Source organism: Phyllobates terribilis, unplaced genomic scaffold (genome assembly GCF_046119375.1).
Source record: "Phyllobates terribilis strain yellow unplaced genomic scaffold, ASM4611937v1 Scaffold_3__8_contigs__length_932513732, whole genome shotgun sequence".
In the NCBI taxonomy this organism is placed as follows: domain Eukaryota; kingdom Metazoa; phylum Chordata; class Amphibia; order Anura; family Dendrobatidae; genus Phyllobates; species Phyllobates terribilis.
Genome location: NW_027362763.1, coordinates 572074649 through 572092466, shown reverse-complemented (window position 1 = coordinate 572092466; position 17818 = coordinate 572074649).

Below are 17818 nucleotides of genomic sequence, written 5' to 3'. Positions count from 1 at the left end.
GTTTTCATTGGATCTAAGCCATAATCATCAACATTAACAGAAATAAACACTTGAAATAGATCACTCTGTGTGTAATGACTCTATATAATATGAGTTTCACTTTTGTATTGAAGAACGGAAATAAATAAACTTTTTGACGATATTCTAATTTAGTGAGATGCACCTGTATATACATTGTGCTATCTCCTCCCTGACTCTTCAGGTCAAGGTCCGGTTGTTAAATTTGTCTAGGTCTCTACAGGTTTCTAAGCATCCATGTATAAACACGGGCTGCCGGGTAATATAGTTCAAATATCCAGAAATAGAATGGCTGGTAATAAACCACAAGTTATATACCACCGACAGCACTAGAGATGAGCGAACATGTTCGAAAAACGTTCGCCAATTTTAAATTCGGCACGAACCTTGCACAAGGACTTTTACTTACAATCGGCAAAATTCGGTAAAAGTCCGGCAAATGATTGTGTTTCCACTACTGTATTTTCAGCACTTTGGCTAGGATAGTGGTGCTATATGATGAGCAGGGGGTACGTGTTTCATGAGGGAGGGGTGTGGGGAGAGGTCAGAGGAGGGCCATGCTGTTAATCAAATTTTTTTCCTAACTTAGTGTGTGCAAATTGCGGCTAGCCAATCAGGGTGCAGGAACCATACACAATGTGCAGACACAAGGGCTCATGCCATTGGCTGCTGAAACAACATGTCCTTCAAATGTTTTAAAGCCAGTTTGTCAGTATAACAGCTTAGAGAGGATGCTCCTGACGCTGGTCCTGGATACTGAGAGACTTTAGCTAGTTACACATGGGGTCAAAATTGTTGGTACCCCTCGTTTAATGAAAGAAAAACCCACAATGGTCACAGAAATAACTTGAATCTGACAAAAGTAATAATAAATTAAAATCTATGACAATGAACAAATGAAAGTCAGACTTTGCTTTTCAACCCTGCTTCCACAGAATTTAAAAAAAAATTAAACTCATGAAATAGGCCTGGACAGAAATGATGGTACCCCTGAAATTATTGTGACAAAAGGGACATGTTAAATCAAGTTGTGTCCACTAATTAACATCACAGGTATCTACAATCTTGTAATCAGTCAGTGGGCCTGTATATGGGGCTACAGATACTCCACTGTGCTGTTTGGTGACATGGTGTGTACCACACTCAACATGGACCAGATGAAGCAAAGGAAAGAGTTGTCTCAGGAGATTAGAAAGAAAATTATAGACAAGCATGTTAAAGGTAAAGGTTATAAGATCATCTCCAAGAAGCTTGATGTTCCTGTGACTACAGTTGCACATATTATGCAGAAATTTAAGATCCATGGTCTGTAGCCAACCCCTCTGTACGTGGCCGCAGGAGGAAGATTGATGACAAATCAAAGAGACTGATAATACGAATGGTAACAAAAGAGCCCAGGATAACTTCTAAAGAGATTAAAGGTTATCAGCTTTATGTTCACAGATGGAAAAATGAAGCATATCAAGAAAAGAATACTGACCCTACTGTGAAACATGGAGGAGGCTCTGCTATGTCCTGGGGCTGCTTTGCTGCATCTGGCAAAGAGTGTCTTGAATATGTGCAGGGTACAATGAAATCTCGAGACTATCAAGGCATTTTACAGAGAAATGTGCTGCCCAGTGTCAGAAAGCTTGGGCTCAGTCGCAGGTCATGGGTCTTGCAACAGGATAATGACCCAAAACACACAGCTAAAAACACCCAAGAATGGCTAAGAGGAAAACAATGGACTATTTTGAAGTGGCCTTCTATGAGCCCTGACTTAAATCCTATTGAGCACCTTTGGAAAGAGCTGAAACGTGCCATCTGGAAAAGGCTCATGAGGAGTGGGCCAAAATACCTGTCGAAAGTTGCAGAAGTCTCATTCACAGTTACAGAAATCGTTTGATTGCAGTGATTGCCTCAAAAGGTTGTTCAACAAAATATTAAGTTAAGAGTACCATCATTTCTGTCCAGGTCTATTTCATGAGTTTATTTTTTTTTAAAAATTCAGTGGAAGCAGGGTTGAAAAGCAATGACTGACTTTCATTTGTTCATTTTCATAGATTTTTGAATCTATTATTACTTTTGTCAGATTCAAGTTATTTCTGTGACCATTGTGGGTTTTTCTTTCATTAAACGAGGTGTACCAACAATTTTGACCACGTGTATAGCTAGGTGGTTGCTTCTAAGTCATGTAGTTTAGATAGATAGTGTCCTGTGTGGCTGTGAAATCGACCTTCCAGCAGATTTTTTTTTGTGCTATTAGTAGTGTTGAGCCACCCCCGTAGTGTTCGAGTTCGGTTCGGTTCGTCGAACACCCGTGTGTTCGCCGAACTGTTCGTCGAACTGTTCGTCGAACACCTTCGAACACCGTTAAAACCAATGGCAGGCAAACAAAAACACATAGAAACACATAGAAAACACCTTCAAAGGTGTCAAAAAGCTGACAAACTGCTCAGAAGACATAACTAACACATGGAAAAGTGACAAGTACATATAGTCATGCGAAAATAAAAGAGCTGGAGGAGTAAAAGGAGGGGGAGACACAGATATAGGCATGTCATGCCCTTCTAAAATCCAAAAAGTGAGAAGCCGACACGGCCAGTCCGCTCCTGCCCGTGCCACCTCCGTGTCGCCGGGTTTGTGCCAGAGCCGCGGTGAACCCTGACGGCCAGCCCCCCTCTCCCAATACTGGTGCCTGTCCGCTGGTGGGTCGAGCGAGCCCCCCTGTGGTGGAGGCAGCTCTAAGCTTTTTAATTTAAATTGTCTCTCTAATTTGAATGAATACACTTTAAATCCATTTACAAGGATCTATTGGAGGGCAAGTCTCATGCCAGCAGCCGCGGTAATTCCAGCTCCAGTAGCGTCCACTAAAGCTGCTGCAGTTAAAAAGCTTTTATAAGGATCGAGCTCGGCTGTCCACCGCAAGGCATCCTACTGCCAGTCCCAGCCCCTATGCCTTGGGGTGCCTCCTGATGCTCTTCACTAAGTATCCCATGGTCCCGAAGCATTTCCTTTGAAAAAATTAAGTGTCTAAACTACAGGTGGTGCAGCTTGCTTAACAGCCGGGATAATCCGCTTACTAGCAGACACTGCTACTAGGCACAAAGTATTTCCTGGGCTAGATGCAGTTAAAAATTTGTAATTAGATACTCTCGTTGGATGCTGAGAAAGCATTCCATAGAGTCTCCTGGCACGCCATATATGATTCTCTTAAAAAGCTTGGGGTAGGGGTCTAGGGGACCCTTTTATAGCCAAAATCACGGCCCTGTATCGCAATACGTCACCTAGGCTGAAGATAAATGGAACTGTAGCACCCTGAGGGCTCGGTTGCTAAAGACGTATTGCACCTCACCCAGAGGTGTGATATCTCACTCTCAGGTAAGGATGGAGTGTGGATCAGGACCCGACACCTGCATGCATTACACCACATTGCCGTGGGGCAGGGCGACCAATATGCCCCTGAGATGGGCACGACAGTCCCTGTCCCTGGCTGGAGTGGGGGGAGGGAACACTGAGGAAGGGGAACCCTGTAGTGCAGGAGCAGGGAGGAAGCAGTTCCTGGGTGCATTGAGAAGGGAGTATAAAAGGTGGGCACCATCTTAGTTCAGTGCAGAGAAGTCTGAGCAGAAGTGGCAGGGAGCAGGGGCTCTGCATGAGCTCTGCTCCGGAGGCGGGCCTAGTAACAGAGGCCCAGGCCTGGAAGAGGGAGAAGGAAGGAAGAGGAGCAGAGAAGGCTCCAGGAACGAGGAATGAAGGGATCCCAGGGGTGCGGACGGGCGAGTCGCCACCGCACGCCCGAATCCACCTGCGTGGAGGGGTCAGGCCAAAGGGGGAGACCGGTCCCCGAACTAGTGGAGGCAGGAAACGACCCTCAGCTAGAAACCGGAGGCTCTGACATTTTATGTGGCGCAGCCCCTCGCTACACCCGCTAGGAAGGCACCACATAGGGTCAGGGAAACTGGCGCCAAGTTTACCAAGAGGAGGCCCGAGGCAGCCGGACAGAAGTGTTGGTAAGAAAGGCCAGACAAAGGACACACAAAGGGGGTCCTGTGAAGTGCTCCAAAGTTATCTGGGAGTTGTCTGAGCCCCTCACCTGGTGAGCACAGTACGACGTGGGCAGCCGTTACCTGCAGACGTGGTCTGGATAATAAGAACTGTGAGTAAAGGCCCTGAACTGCATCACTGACTCCGTGTCGTTACTGCTGCTGCCCTGCACCATCACCCCCATCCTCCGCATACACTGCCCTGAGGCTATACTCCTCCCGTGGGGAGTTATGCTACGCTCTGCTGCACCCACAACACCAGCCTCAGTGGTCTGCCCTGTAGCGGCGGTTCACTCTGACCGCAATCCACGGGTGGCGTAGTCGGACATTTAAACATGAAAACCACATAAATAGTTCCGCCACTGGTTTGACCACCCTGAGCCACAGAACTGGGTCGCCGCCACGAAGACTACAACCACCAGCATCCACCAAAAAGGGTCCGGCTCCGGGTGTCCCAAGGCCCAGGGGGTGCGTCAGAACATTTTCATCACCTTTCACAATCACCAATGGGACAAGGCAGTGATGTCCTCTGTCCCCTCTCTTATACATCCTAGTGATGGAGCACCTGCTCTCATCAATTCGCCATAACCCCAATATTAGGTGGATTGAGGTGGGAGGCACCGAGTACAAGTGCTCTCTATTTGCTGATGATGTCCTAGTATATATCACTCAATCACATATATCCATCCATGCTGTTATGGCTGAAATAGATCACTTTGTTACATGGTAAAATTTTAAAATCAATGCAGCGAAGTCTGAGGCCCTCGATGTCTCCCTCCCCAAATCCATATAGGATTCCATCCAGTCCAACTTTCCCTTTGCCTGGCCCTCACAGGGTATCAAATACTTAGGAATTCCTATTCATAGAGACCTCTCCCATCTATGTTATCTTAATTTTGGGCCCTTTATTGAACAACTCCATACAGACCACGGTTGGCAAGTTAGAACTGTAAGATTCACTACGTGAACCACTGGTGTTTTGTGGAAAAGCACATGTACACTGCGTTCCAAATTATTATACAAAAAGTGTTTAGGAGTGATAAGGGAAGAATTTGTTTGTTTGTCAGTTAAACTCATTGATGGTGATGTGTGTCAGGGCTCTTTATATCACTGTAAGCAATTGCAGACACCTGTGCTAATTAGTTTGGCAGGTGTGTCCAATGAAAGGCAAGACTACTTAAGAAGGCTCTCTCACATTATTAAGCAGCCTACATTTTCTGCCAAAATGGGAAAGAAAAAGGATGTGTCGGCTGCTGAGAAGCAACAAATTGTGGAGTGTTTAGGTCAAGGCATGACTACAATCAACATTGTGCGATGATCAGGATGAAGTGTCCTGGCAATCAAGAAGTATGTAGCTGATTCACAGTACACACGTGTGCGTGCTGATAAGGGCAAATTGAGGACTCTTTCCTACAGGCAATTACGTCAGGTTGAAAGAGCAGCGGCAAAAAAGCCTTGTCATAGCAGCAGACAAGTTTTTGAAGCTGCTTGTGCCTCCAACGTCCCCCGAACAACAAGATGCAGGGTCATTCAGAGGTTTGCAGCTGTGCATGCGCCATCCTGTCGACCTCCTCTCTCCACTTCACACAAGCAGAAACGGCTCCAGTGGGCCAAACATTACATGAAGACTGATTTCAAAACTGTTTTGTTCACGGATGAGTGCCGTGCAGCGCTCGATGGTCCAGATGGATGGAGTGGAGGATGGCTGGTTGATGGACACCCCACGCAAACACGGCTACAGCGCCAACAAGGAGGAGGTGGAGTAATGTTTTGGGCTGGAATCATGGGGAGAGAGATTGTCGGCCCCTTTAGGATCCCTGAAGGCGCTAAAGATGAACTCCATAATGTATGTGGATTTTCTCAAACAGCACTTCCTGCCATGGTTCAAGAAGAAGAACCGTGTATTTCACAGCAAGATCATTTTTCTGCATGATAATGCACCATCTCATGCTGCACATAAAACATCTGCATCTGTGGCTGATATGGGCATAAAAGGGGACAAACTTATGGTGTGACCCCCATGCTCCCCTGACCTCTACCCCATTCAGAACCTTTGGAGCATCATTAAAAGGAGTGTCTATGATGGCGGGAGGCAGTTCACATCTAAGCAACAGCTCTGGGAGGGTATTCTGTCCTCATGCAAAACAATTGAAGCAGAAACCATCCAAAACCTGACAAATTCAATGGACGAGAGAGTTCAGAAGCTCCTTTCGAACAAGGGGTCCTATGTGAAAATGTAACATCACCTAGAATAAAGTTTTGAGTTGAAAACTGTTTGATTTCAGTTTCTAACAACCTGCTAATGCTTATAATTTCAAAAATGACCATTTTTTTGGTCTTTATTAAAATGAAAAGGTTGATCGAAAAGTTTGGGGGATCTAAGAGTGTGGCAACCCAGTAGTCATGATTACTTCGAATTCTGACAATATGAGGGTCATGCTGCAGGTAGTGCAGCAAGAAGGCACTTATGTGCCTTGCGCATCTCGGAGCCCCAAAATTATTTTCCGGGCTAGATGCAGCTAAAAATTATTTTTAATTTTAAATCTGGTGAAGCTTTAGTATAGATGGCCTAATAGGATCAGTGCTGCACACTGCTACAAAGCCCAAATTATTTTCCAGTCAAGATACAGATAAACATGATTAGTAATTTGAAAGCTTAAAACGGTTGGTAGGGTGATTTTAACCAATCATCAAGCTTTTACTCTCCCCAGGATGACACAGGGGTAGAAAAGTCATTTCGGATCCATGATTTGTTCATCTTTATGAACGTGAGTCTGTCTACATTATCAGTGGAGAGCCGCGTGCGCTTATCTGTCAGCACACCACCAGCAGCGCTGAACACACGTTCAGACAGAACGCTGGCTGCGGGGCATGACAAGATCTCCAAGGCGTAAGTGGCTAGCTCCGGCCATTTATCCAGATTGGAAGCCCAAAAAGAGCAAGGGTCCAGTGACACAGTCGTGGCTTCAATGTTTACTTGGAGATACTCCTGTACCATCGTCTCTAGGCGTTGACTATGTGTCAGACTTCTTGTCTCCTGTGGCCTTGCAAAGGATGGGCTAAAAAAGTGGTGAAATGATTCCGCAAAATTGATGTTACCAGCAGATACTGTGGTTCTGTTATGGTTTGAGTGCTGAACACTTGACGGTCCCACGGTTGGCAAGTTGGAACTGTGAGATTCACTACGTGCACCACTGGTATTTTGTGGAAAAGCACATGTAAGATTCTGCAACAGTCTCTGCTGATACTCCTGCATGCGTGCATCCCTTTCTATGGCAGGAATAATTTCTGCAAATTTACTTTTGTACCGGGGATCTAACAGTGTGGCAACCCAGTAGTCAGGATTATTTCTAATTCTCACAATTCGAGGGTCATGTTGCAGGTAGTGCAGCAAGTAGGCACTCATGTGTGTTGCGCATCCAGGAGCACCAAGTCCCTGTTGTGTTGGTGGCGAGGTAACAATCATGCTTCCTTCCTCTGTCCTCTCCCCCCAACCTCGCACAACAGAAATGTGATCAAGGTCTCCCTCATCTGATGAGTCTTCCATCAGTTCGTCCTCCACTTCTTCCTGGGCTCCTGCACCTTCCTCACTAGTTTGGCTGCTACCATGCGCCCTGGTAAAACCATCTCCCCCACCCTCACATGCCTGCCGCCTTGGTGCTGCCGACCGTCTGGACCTTGCAGATGTTAGCCCTTCCGCATACAACTCCTCCTCCTCTACTTCCTCCACCTCCTCTTGTGCCACCACCTGACTCCGAATTCTGTTTAACATGTGCTCCAGCATGTAAATCACCGGAATAGTCATGCTGATAATGGCATCGTCAGCACTAAACATCTTCGTCGCCATTTCAAAACTGTGCAGAAGGGTGCATAGGTCCCTGATCTGAGACCACTCCTCCAGCGTGATTTGCCCCACCTCTGAATCTCATTGGCCCAGGCTATACGTCAGAACGTATTGCACCAGGGCTTGTCGGTGCTGCCACAGTCGCTGCAACATGTGCAGAGTTGAATTCCACCGGGTAGGCACATCGCATTTTAGCCGGTGAAGTGGCAGGCCCAACGACTTCTGTAGAGATGTAAGTCGCTGAGCTGCGGGATGCGAAAGGCGGAAGTGAGCACACAGCGACCGTGCCCTCTGCAGAAGGCCATCTAGTCTGGGATAGTGGGCTAAAAATTGCTGGACAACCAGGTTCAACACGTGAGCCATACAAGGCACGTGTGTGACATTGCCCCGGCGAAGGGCCGCACCCAGGTTTGCAGCATTGTCGCACACGGCCTTCCCTGGTTTCAGGTCCAGTGGAGACAACCATTCATGAAATTGGTTCTCCAGAGCTGACCACAACTCCTCAGCTGTGTGACTCACATTTCCCAGACATTTCAATGTAAAAACCGCCTGATGACGTTGAGCCCTACTGCCAGCATAGTAAGGAGGTGTGCAGGATCCCTTCTGCGCAGTTAGAAAGCTTGTGGCATGACCAGACAGGCTTTGGGTGCAGGTGGAAGACCGAGAGGAGGTTGAGGAGGCAGAAGCAGTGGACGAACTTTGACATAAAGAGGATTGACGCACAACTCGTGGGGACGGCAAGACTTGGACAGCAGCCCCTTGTCCTGCTGTCACCATAGTTACCCAGTGCCCAGTCAGCGACATGTAACGCCCCTGTCCATGCCTACTCGTCCAAGTGTCTGTGGTGAAATGCACCCTGTCACACACAGAGTTTCTCAAAGAAGCGGTGATGTTGTGTGCGACATGCTGGTGGAGCGCAGGCACACCTTTCTTTGAGAAGTAGTGCCGACTGGGCATCTGGTACTGGGGCACTGCGACGGACATAAGGTCTCGAAAATCCTCTGTGTCCACCAGGCGGAAAGGCAGCATTTCTGTAGCCAAGAGCTTGCAGATGGTGAAATTCAACCTCTTAGCTTTCTCATGGCTAGGATGAAATGGTCTTTTACTTGTCCACATCTGAGGGACCGAGGGCTGGCTATTGTGCTTAGACGGGGTTGATAAGGGTGTCCCCGGCAAACTGCCGGTCTGTGAGGAAGATGCAGGCGGACATGTTAGGTTGCCTTGATCCAAAGGTGGTGCTATCGATGTCGGACAGCGCTCAACACCAGCTGGTGTTACCACCTCCAAAGAAAATGATGACCTGCCAATCACGCTGGCTGTTGCGGGTAAAGAGGTGGCAGGTCTGCGCCCCAAAACAGGTGTGACTGCTGTCCCCCCAGTCACAGAGGATGAAGAGGCCGCGGATGCACAAGATATGGCAGACGGTGATTGGCCCGGCCGGCTAGGCCGCATTGTAGCACACTGAGCTTCCCACTGCAACTTATGCTTCATGTCCATGTGCCGGTTCATGCATGAAGTACTCAAACTATGTATTTTTTGGCCTCTACTTAGCTTTTGCTGACAAATGTTACAGATAACACGAGTTGGGTCATCTTTATCGATCTGAAAAAATGCCCAGGCTATGCAAGGCTTAGCACCCATGCGACCTGAAGAGCCACCACGACTTGTGGTGAGAGGCAGAGTTGTGTTTGAGGATGCAGTTGTTGACGTGCTTCCAGTACTACGTCTCTGTCCAGAAAGGCGCAACCTGACCTCGTCGTCACTAGCATCTTCCTCCACCTCCTCTGCTGACCTCATCTCTTGGCTGACTGTGGGTTGACAGTAAGTGGGATCTCCGACCTCATCATCATCACCCTGTGCGTTATCACACCCGTCGTCCTCAGAGCCAACCTGTTCCTGCCCTGACAAAAAACTAAAGTTGTCGCTCCAATCAGGTATTTGAGTCTTATCATCGTCTTCCTCATTGTCTCCACCAACAGGAGTTACAGTTTGGGAATGAGGGTCTACATTATGGTCAGAACCTTCTGCGTCTGGTCCTGGATCCGACTCATAAAGATTCTGGGCATCAGTGCAGATCATTTCCTCGTCTGGATTCACAGAAGCGCTGGAGTCGACCTCTGATTCCCAGGCTATAGTATGAGTAAACAGCTCTGCAGACTCAACCATCTGTTCTACCTCACACTCAGACGGGCAGCTGGAGATTTGGGAGCTGTGAGGAAGCAAGTGCGATTTGGGTGACACCTTTGAGGACTGGAGTATTTGTGATGTTGAAGTTGATGTGGAGGAGAGCCCACTTAAAGGAGCACTTGATATCCGTTGAAGCACCTGCTGTTTTTGTGCCTCATCTGGAATTTGTAGCGATTGGCGTGGCCGTAAGAAAGGGATCTTATCACATTGTCCGCTAAAAGAAGTAGACATTTTAGTTTGGCTGGAAGATGGTCTTTCTTCTGCACCTACCCCACGGACACAACCTTTTTTCCCCTTCCCAACACGCCTATTCCCCTTTCCACCAGCAGCAGGCCTTTTTCCACTCATTTTGGTGGTTAACTAATTCACAACTCTGGAGTTGTTTGCTCAAAAAAACAATGGATGGTATCCGAGCAGAGCTGAGTGGCCAAACTGTGGTATTAGGCCAAAACTATTGGCTGGGTTAGATGCAGAAAAAAATTATTTTTAATTTGCAACCTGATGGAGGTCAGTATAGATGGACTAATAGACCAAGTCCCACACACCGCTAGAAGCCCAAATATTTTTTCAGAGCTAGATGCAGAAATTTTTTTTATTCAATTTGCAACCTGATGGAGGTCAGTATAGATGGACTAATAGACCAAGTCCCACACACTGCTAGAAGCCCAAATATTTTTTCAGAGCTAGATGCAGAAAAAAATTATTTTTAATTTGCAACCTGATGGAGGTCAGTATAGATGGACTAATAGACCAAGTCCCACACACCGCTAGAAGCCCAAATATTTTTTCAGAGCTAGATGCAGAAAAAAATTATTTTTAATTTGCAACCTGATGTAGGTCAGTATAGATGGACTAATAGACCAAGTCCCACACACTGCTAGAAGCCCAAATATTTTTTCAGAGGTAGATGCAGAAAAAAATTATTTTTAATTTGCAACCTGATGGAGGTCAGTATAGATGGACTAATAGACCAAGTCCCACACACCGCTAGAAGCCCAAATATTTTTTCAGAGCTAGATGCAGAAAAAAATTATATTCAGTTTGCAACCTGATGGAGGTCAGTATAGATGGACTAATAGAATGATGCTATGCCCAAAAGATTTTACTTCACTAGGTGCAGTAAAAAAATTGGTATTCTATACACAGGTGTTATATCTTGCAACACAGATAGGCTACTCCACTGACTAACACACTCTGCAATAGGCCAAAAAGGATTAGCTTTGCTAGATTCACCCAAATGCTGTGAAATAAACTTGCACAGCACTGGCACAGACCTGCCTGGCAAAAACTGATAGGAACTCATGTAACCTAGTCCTGAAAAGGACTCCAATTACAATTAGTCTTTACTCCCACAACCTATCTATTTAAGAGCACAGACCTCCCTGATAAAAGTCGTAGGAAATGCTATAACCTAGTCCTTAAAAGGACTGCAATCACAACTATTCCCTACTCCCAAGCTATCTGTATATTTGTGCGAAAATTGGCTTGAAATTAACAAGGTATAGCACACACAGCAACAGCGGTGCCGTCTAACACGCAGCTGCAGCAGTGAGAAAATGGTGGCGACGGGGAAAATGGCTTGGTCTTATAGGGCAAGGACATGTGACATACACTGCCAATCACACATGCCCTTGCTTGTGTGAAAAAAAGCACTTCGCTCCGTGTGTGCGCTGCTGATAGGCTGACAGATTGCACCTCCCCACTGCAAATGCGGGAAAGAGAAAAAAAAATGGAGATCTTCATTGTTCCTGCAGAGATCCATCCCCTGCCCCTCCCCCCGCCCCGCTGTACACTCAAACTGCGTATTAACATTAATTTTCATCATTACTGAGAAAAAATCCAGTTATGATTTTGTGCACGAACAGTTATCGAACATAACCTCGAACAGCCGAATTTTTCTCAAATTGTTCGTGTTCGCCGACCGGCTCGAACACCGCCCAAAACAGCTCGAATTTGAGATTGGCGAACAGTTCGAGTAGAACAACGCTCATCTCTAGCTATTAGTAAGGTCCAGACAGGCAGCAAGGCACATTTCAGCCTAGAACTCAGTTGTGCACTGCTTCTATTGTTCTCCATGCACGAGTACACCTTTGAAAATCTATTTTTTACTGTTAAAAACGTGATGCAGCACGCCACATCTCACCTTCTAATTTTGTGGCAGAGAAACTCAGCTGTATGCAGAGCTCGTTCACAGTAAAAAAAATCTAATTTATTCTGTTAGTAATGTGGTACAGCAGGGAAGATCTCAGTTTGAAAATTGTTTGGAGCATATATTCTATTGTATACAGGCCTCATCCACAGTTAAAAATCAAATTTTTTTGTTGCTAATAGCGTGCTCCAACCACACTATCAGAGCAACATGAGTGGGAAAAAGCGAGGTCGTGGTGGAAGGGGGAATTGGCTTGTCGTTCAAGGTATACTTGGGGTAGGTGGTAATGTTAGTGAAAGCAATAGTAAACCGACACCGTCACATACTATCTAAACACAATTGACAAGCTCTGTTACTGGACAGGCTACTCCACTTCCTTTCTTTGGCAGCCGCACAGCGGTATGTCTTGTAGGTGAGGGCCAGAAAGAGCATGTGCTTCAGTGGATGGCAAGCGCTGCATAAAGAGGCCTCTCCTCCTCTTCCTCCACCTCAACATCACACACAGTATAGTCCTCAGAGTTGGCACCCCAATTACCTTTGTTTCCCCCCCGCGTCAACTCTCTAACTGTAGTATCAGTGTCTGTGCCCAGACAGGCAGAGACGCCGTCCCTCTTACCGCCGCGCTCCCAGCCCGGCGTCCTCCTGCACTCCTGCTTAGGGCGCGCGCACTCCCTCACTCTTAAAGGGGCCGCGCGTGCCGTCCTAAGGATTCCCCAGCCAATGGCCGGAGGACCTCTCATATAAAAGGCTCCTCCTCCAAAATGGAGGTGCCCGTGCAAGGTTGTAGATTTGTGTGTTAAACTCTGCTTCAGCCCTCAGGTCCCGCTGCCAGCCTGACTACCAGTCCAGCCCGCCAGCCTGACTACTAGTCCAGCCCGCCAGTCTGACTACAAGTCCAGTCCGCCAGCCTGACTACCAGTCCTGTCCGCCAGCTTGTCTACCCTCCAGCCCAACAGTCTGTCTACAGTCCAGTCTGCCAGTCTGTCTATGGGCCTTGCCCACGTGCTTACCTGGAAGCACCTGCCTGTTACCTGCCGTGCCAGCCAACCTGCTTACCTGGAAGCACCTGCCTGTTACCTACCGTGCCTGCCAGCCCGCTTACCTGGAAGCACCTGCCTGTTACCTGCCGTGCCTACCAGCCAGCCTACCTGGAGGCTCCTGCTTGCTACCTGCCGTGTCTGCCAGTCCGTCTACCTGGATCACCCGTCAGCCTGCCTGCCCTGCTCATCTGCTGTACCAGTCAGTCCCTGCCTTCTGACTCGTGGGAGTCACCTGCTCTCATAGAAGGTCGGTCCCAGAGTAGCATTGAGTAGCAGAGTCGATTGAGCCGCCGTACGACCTTGGTCGGTCCGAGTTGATACCTAGTTACGCCCCTCTGGTCCCTCCTTGCACCGCAGCACAGAGGTTCCACCACCCGGATCCGTAACAGTTTGCACAGGCCATGGAACCCGGTGGCCCCCAGGCCCCTTTGCTTGCTGACCTGTACCAGGAGGTTTCTCGTCAGAGATCCCAATAGGAAACCATCCTGACCTACCTGCGGTCTGTCAACTCTCGCCTGGACACACTGTCTGTTCCACGTGTGGCCGCCTCAAGTCGAGCGACATCCGCTCCAGCAGCGCCGCTGCCTACCAATACCACGACATCCAGCCTAGGACCCCGGCTTTCTGCGCCTCCTCGTTTTGGAGGTGACCCGTCCTATGTCGGGGCTTTCTGAGCCAGTGCACACTGCACTTTGAACTCCTGCCACATCAGTTTCCCTCCGACCGGGCCAAGGTGGCATTCATCATGTCTCACCTCACCGGGGAAGCATTGGCATGGCTAAACCCTCTATGGGAGAGAGGGGATCCCCTGGTGTCCAATCTTCCGGCTTTCCTCACAGGGTCTTCGATGAACCCGGACAAAGGATTTCTACTGCCTCCTCATTGCTCCGTCTCCGCCAAGGGAGTCTCACCGTGGGCCAGCATGTCATACGGTTCCGTACCCTTGCTTCTGAGCTTGCCTGGGACAACGAGGTCCTGGTGTCCACCTTCTGGGAGGGTCTTTCCGGTCAGATTAAGGACGAGTTAGCAAGCCGGGACATTCCTACCACCCTGGATGACCTGGTGTCACTAGCTACCCGGATTAACATCCGGTTCCTAAAACGTGCTAAGGAGACTACCCAAGAGAGAAGATTTCCCCATCTTGCTCCTGTTTTCCAGAAACCTGCTTCCCAAACAGCAACTCCCCGGGCACTCTCACCCGAACCCATGCAGATGGACCAGACCAAGATGTTCAAGTCTCACCAAGAAACACGCCGAGCCGAGGGGAGCTGTTTCTACTGTGGTAGTAAGGAGCACCTGATTCGCTCCTGTCCGGTGAAGCCGGGAAACTCCAGTGTCTAGGACCGCTCAGAGAGGTCGTCCTGGGCAAGAGTAAATCCTCTCCGTTCTTGACTTTGTCCATCTCTATCTCCTGTGGAGAGAACCGCTTCTTTGAAACCGCACATCTGGACTCCGGAGCCACTGGGAATCTCATTTCCCAGTCCCTTGTAGAGAAGTATCAGATTCCTACCAAACCTCTGGCTGAACCATTGGCAGTCGCTTCTGTGGATGGAAGACTCCTTCCGGTGACCATCTTTCTCGTCACAGAGCCCGTAACCCTACAGGTGGGAATGCTGCACTCTGAGAGGACCTCCTTCCATGTGCTTTCCGGACTCTCTCACCCCCTTTTTCTAGGTCTACCCTGGCTACAGAGACATGAACCCATTCTGAATTGGCAATCTGGTGAGGTGCTCCGTTGGGGGGCAGGATTGCCATGAGACCTGCCTGGTTCCGGTTCGCCCGGCTCGACCTCCATCTACTCCGGCTAATTTACCTGGGTTACCGGCACCTTACTGGTCCTATGCTGATGTCTTCGACAAGAAGGAGGCAGAGACAATGCCACCTCATAGGCCATATGATTGCAATATCGACCTGGTACCCGGTGCCACTCCACCCCGTGGGCGTATTTACCCGTTGTCGTTGGCCGAAACCCGGGCCATGTTGGAGTACATCGAAGAAAATCTGGCTAGGGGATTCATCCAGAAATCTTCCTCCCCGGCTGGAGCCAGATTCTTCTTCATAAAAAAAAAGACGGTTCACTACGCCCCTGTATTAATTATAGAGGACTTAACCAAATTACTATCAAAAACAAATACCCCTTGCTGCTCATCTCTGAGCTGTTCGACCGCCTTAAAGGCGCGAAGATCTTCACCAAGCTCGATCTTTGTGGGGCGTATAACCTGGTCCGGATCCGCCAAGGAGACGAGTGGAAGATGGCATTCAATACCCGGGATTGTCACTATGAATACCGCGTGATGCCCTTCGGTCTCTGTAATGCTCCCGCTGTATTCCAAGAATTAGTTAACGACATCTTCCATGACCTCTTATATTCTTGCGTAGTGGTGTACCTGGACGACATCTTGGTCTTCTCTCCGGATCTTCCTACACACCGGAGGGATGTTCGTCAGGTCCTGCTTAGGCTCAGGTAGAATCACCTATATGCAAAATTTGAGAAATGCCTCTTTGAGCAGACCTCTCTTCCGTTCCTGGGCTATATTATCTGTAAGACTGGTCTACGGATGGACCCCAAGAAGGTCTCTGCCGTCTTAAAGTGTCCCCGTCCAGAGGGGTTGAAGGCGATTCAGCGATTTCTGGGCTTCTCCAACTATTACCATCTTTTCATCCCACATTTCTCTTCCCGGACTGCTCCCATCTCTGCGCTCACCCGAAAGGGAGCAAATCCTACGGAATGGCCGTCCGAAGCGGAGGAGGCCTTCCTCTCCTTTAAAACAAGCCTTCTCTTCTGCCCCTGTGCTGCACCGTCCGGATAGCAACAAACAGTTCTTTCTGGAGGTTGATGCTTCCTCTTCCGGAGCCGGAGCGGTGCTCACCCAGAAATCTCCGTCCGGGAGAATGGTAACCTGCGGCTTCTTCTCCAAGCTCTTCTCCCCGTCTGAGCGCAACTACTCCATAGGAGACCGAGAACTGCTAGCCATCAAATTGGCGCTGGAGGAGTGCCGTTACCTGCTCGAGGGCACTCTGCACCCGGTGGTCATCTATACTGACCACAAAAACCTGGCATAGCTACAGAATGCCCAAAGATTCAATCCTCTTCAGGCCTGGTGGTCTTTGTTCTTCGCCCGCTTCAACTTTACCCTACATTACCGCCCGGCAGACAAGAACGTTAAGGGCGACGCCTTGTCCCGATCCTTCCTGTCTTCCGATCAAGAGGAGGAGCCTATGCATATCATCGATCCCTCCAAAGTGATGAATGTGGCTCCCTTAGACCTCTCTCGTCTCCCACCCGGTAAGACATTTGTAGCGGTTCTGGATCGTAAGAAGGTTCTTCACTGGGGCCATTCATCCAAACTAGCCAGCCATGCTGGCCAGAAGAAGACCTTCCTGCTCATAACCCGGCATTACTGGTGGTCTACCCTGCACCTGTATGTGGTAGACTTCGTCACGGCTTGTTCGTCCTGTGGCCGCAACAAGGTTCCCAGACATCTTCCAGCCGGCCGTTTCCTGCCGCTTCCCATACCTGCTGCCCCGTGGCAACACATTGCTATGGACTTTATTACTGATCTTCCTGTTTCTGCCGGTTGTACAGTCATTTGGGTGGTCGCTGACCGCTTTTCTAAAATGGCCCACTTCATCCCTCTGCCTGGTCTCCCGTCTGCATCTGTACTGGCTAAGGACTTCATCTATGACATCTTTCGTCTCCGCGGCCTACCCCTTCACATTGTGTCTGATCGGGGGGTCCAGTTCACTTCACGCTTCTGGAGAGCTATGTGTAAGCTGCTGGAAGTCACCCTGGATTTCTCCTCTGCTTACCATCCGCAGTCCAATGGCCAAGTGGAACGTATCAACCAGATCCTTACCAGCTTCCTCCGGCACTTTGTCAACGCTCACCATACCAATTCGGTGGAGCTCCTACCATGTGCCGAGTTCTCCTATAACAACCATGAGAGCGGATCTTCTTCCAAGTCCCCGTTCTTTGTGGTCTACGGTCAACATCCCCGGATTCCGTTTCCCGTTTCCGCTTCAGTGGACAACCCTGCCGCGGAGTCTCTGGTCAGCGAATTTTCCACTATTTGGGTGGACACTAGATCCGCACTTCTTCAATCTTCCGAGCGGATGAAGAGACATGCGGATAAGAGACGTCTGGATCGGCCTCAGTTCCATCCAGGAGACAAGGTTTGGCTCTCCTCCAAACATGTTTGTCTCAAAATACCCTCCTATAAGTTTGGTCCACGGTTCATCGGTCCATTTGAAGTCCACAAGCAAATCAATACAGTAGCCTACAAGTTAAAACTCCCGGCCACCTTACGGATTTCCAACTCCTTCCACGTATCTCTCCTCAAACCAGTTGTGCTTAATTCTTTTTCTGACAATCTGGGTACCTCCCCAGCTCCTGTCTCCGCTGAGGACGTCTATGAGGTAGAGAACATTCTGGCCGCCAAGAGGGTAAGAGAAAAGACCTTTTTTCTGGTGGATTGGAAGGGGTTTGGCCCAGAGGAGAGAACTTGGGAACCCAGGGAGAACATCCACGCCCCTCTTCCCCTTAAAAAATTTCTTT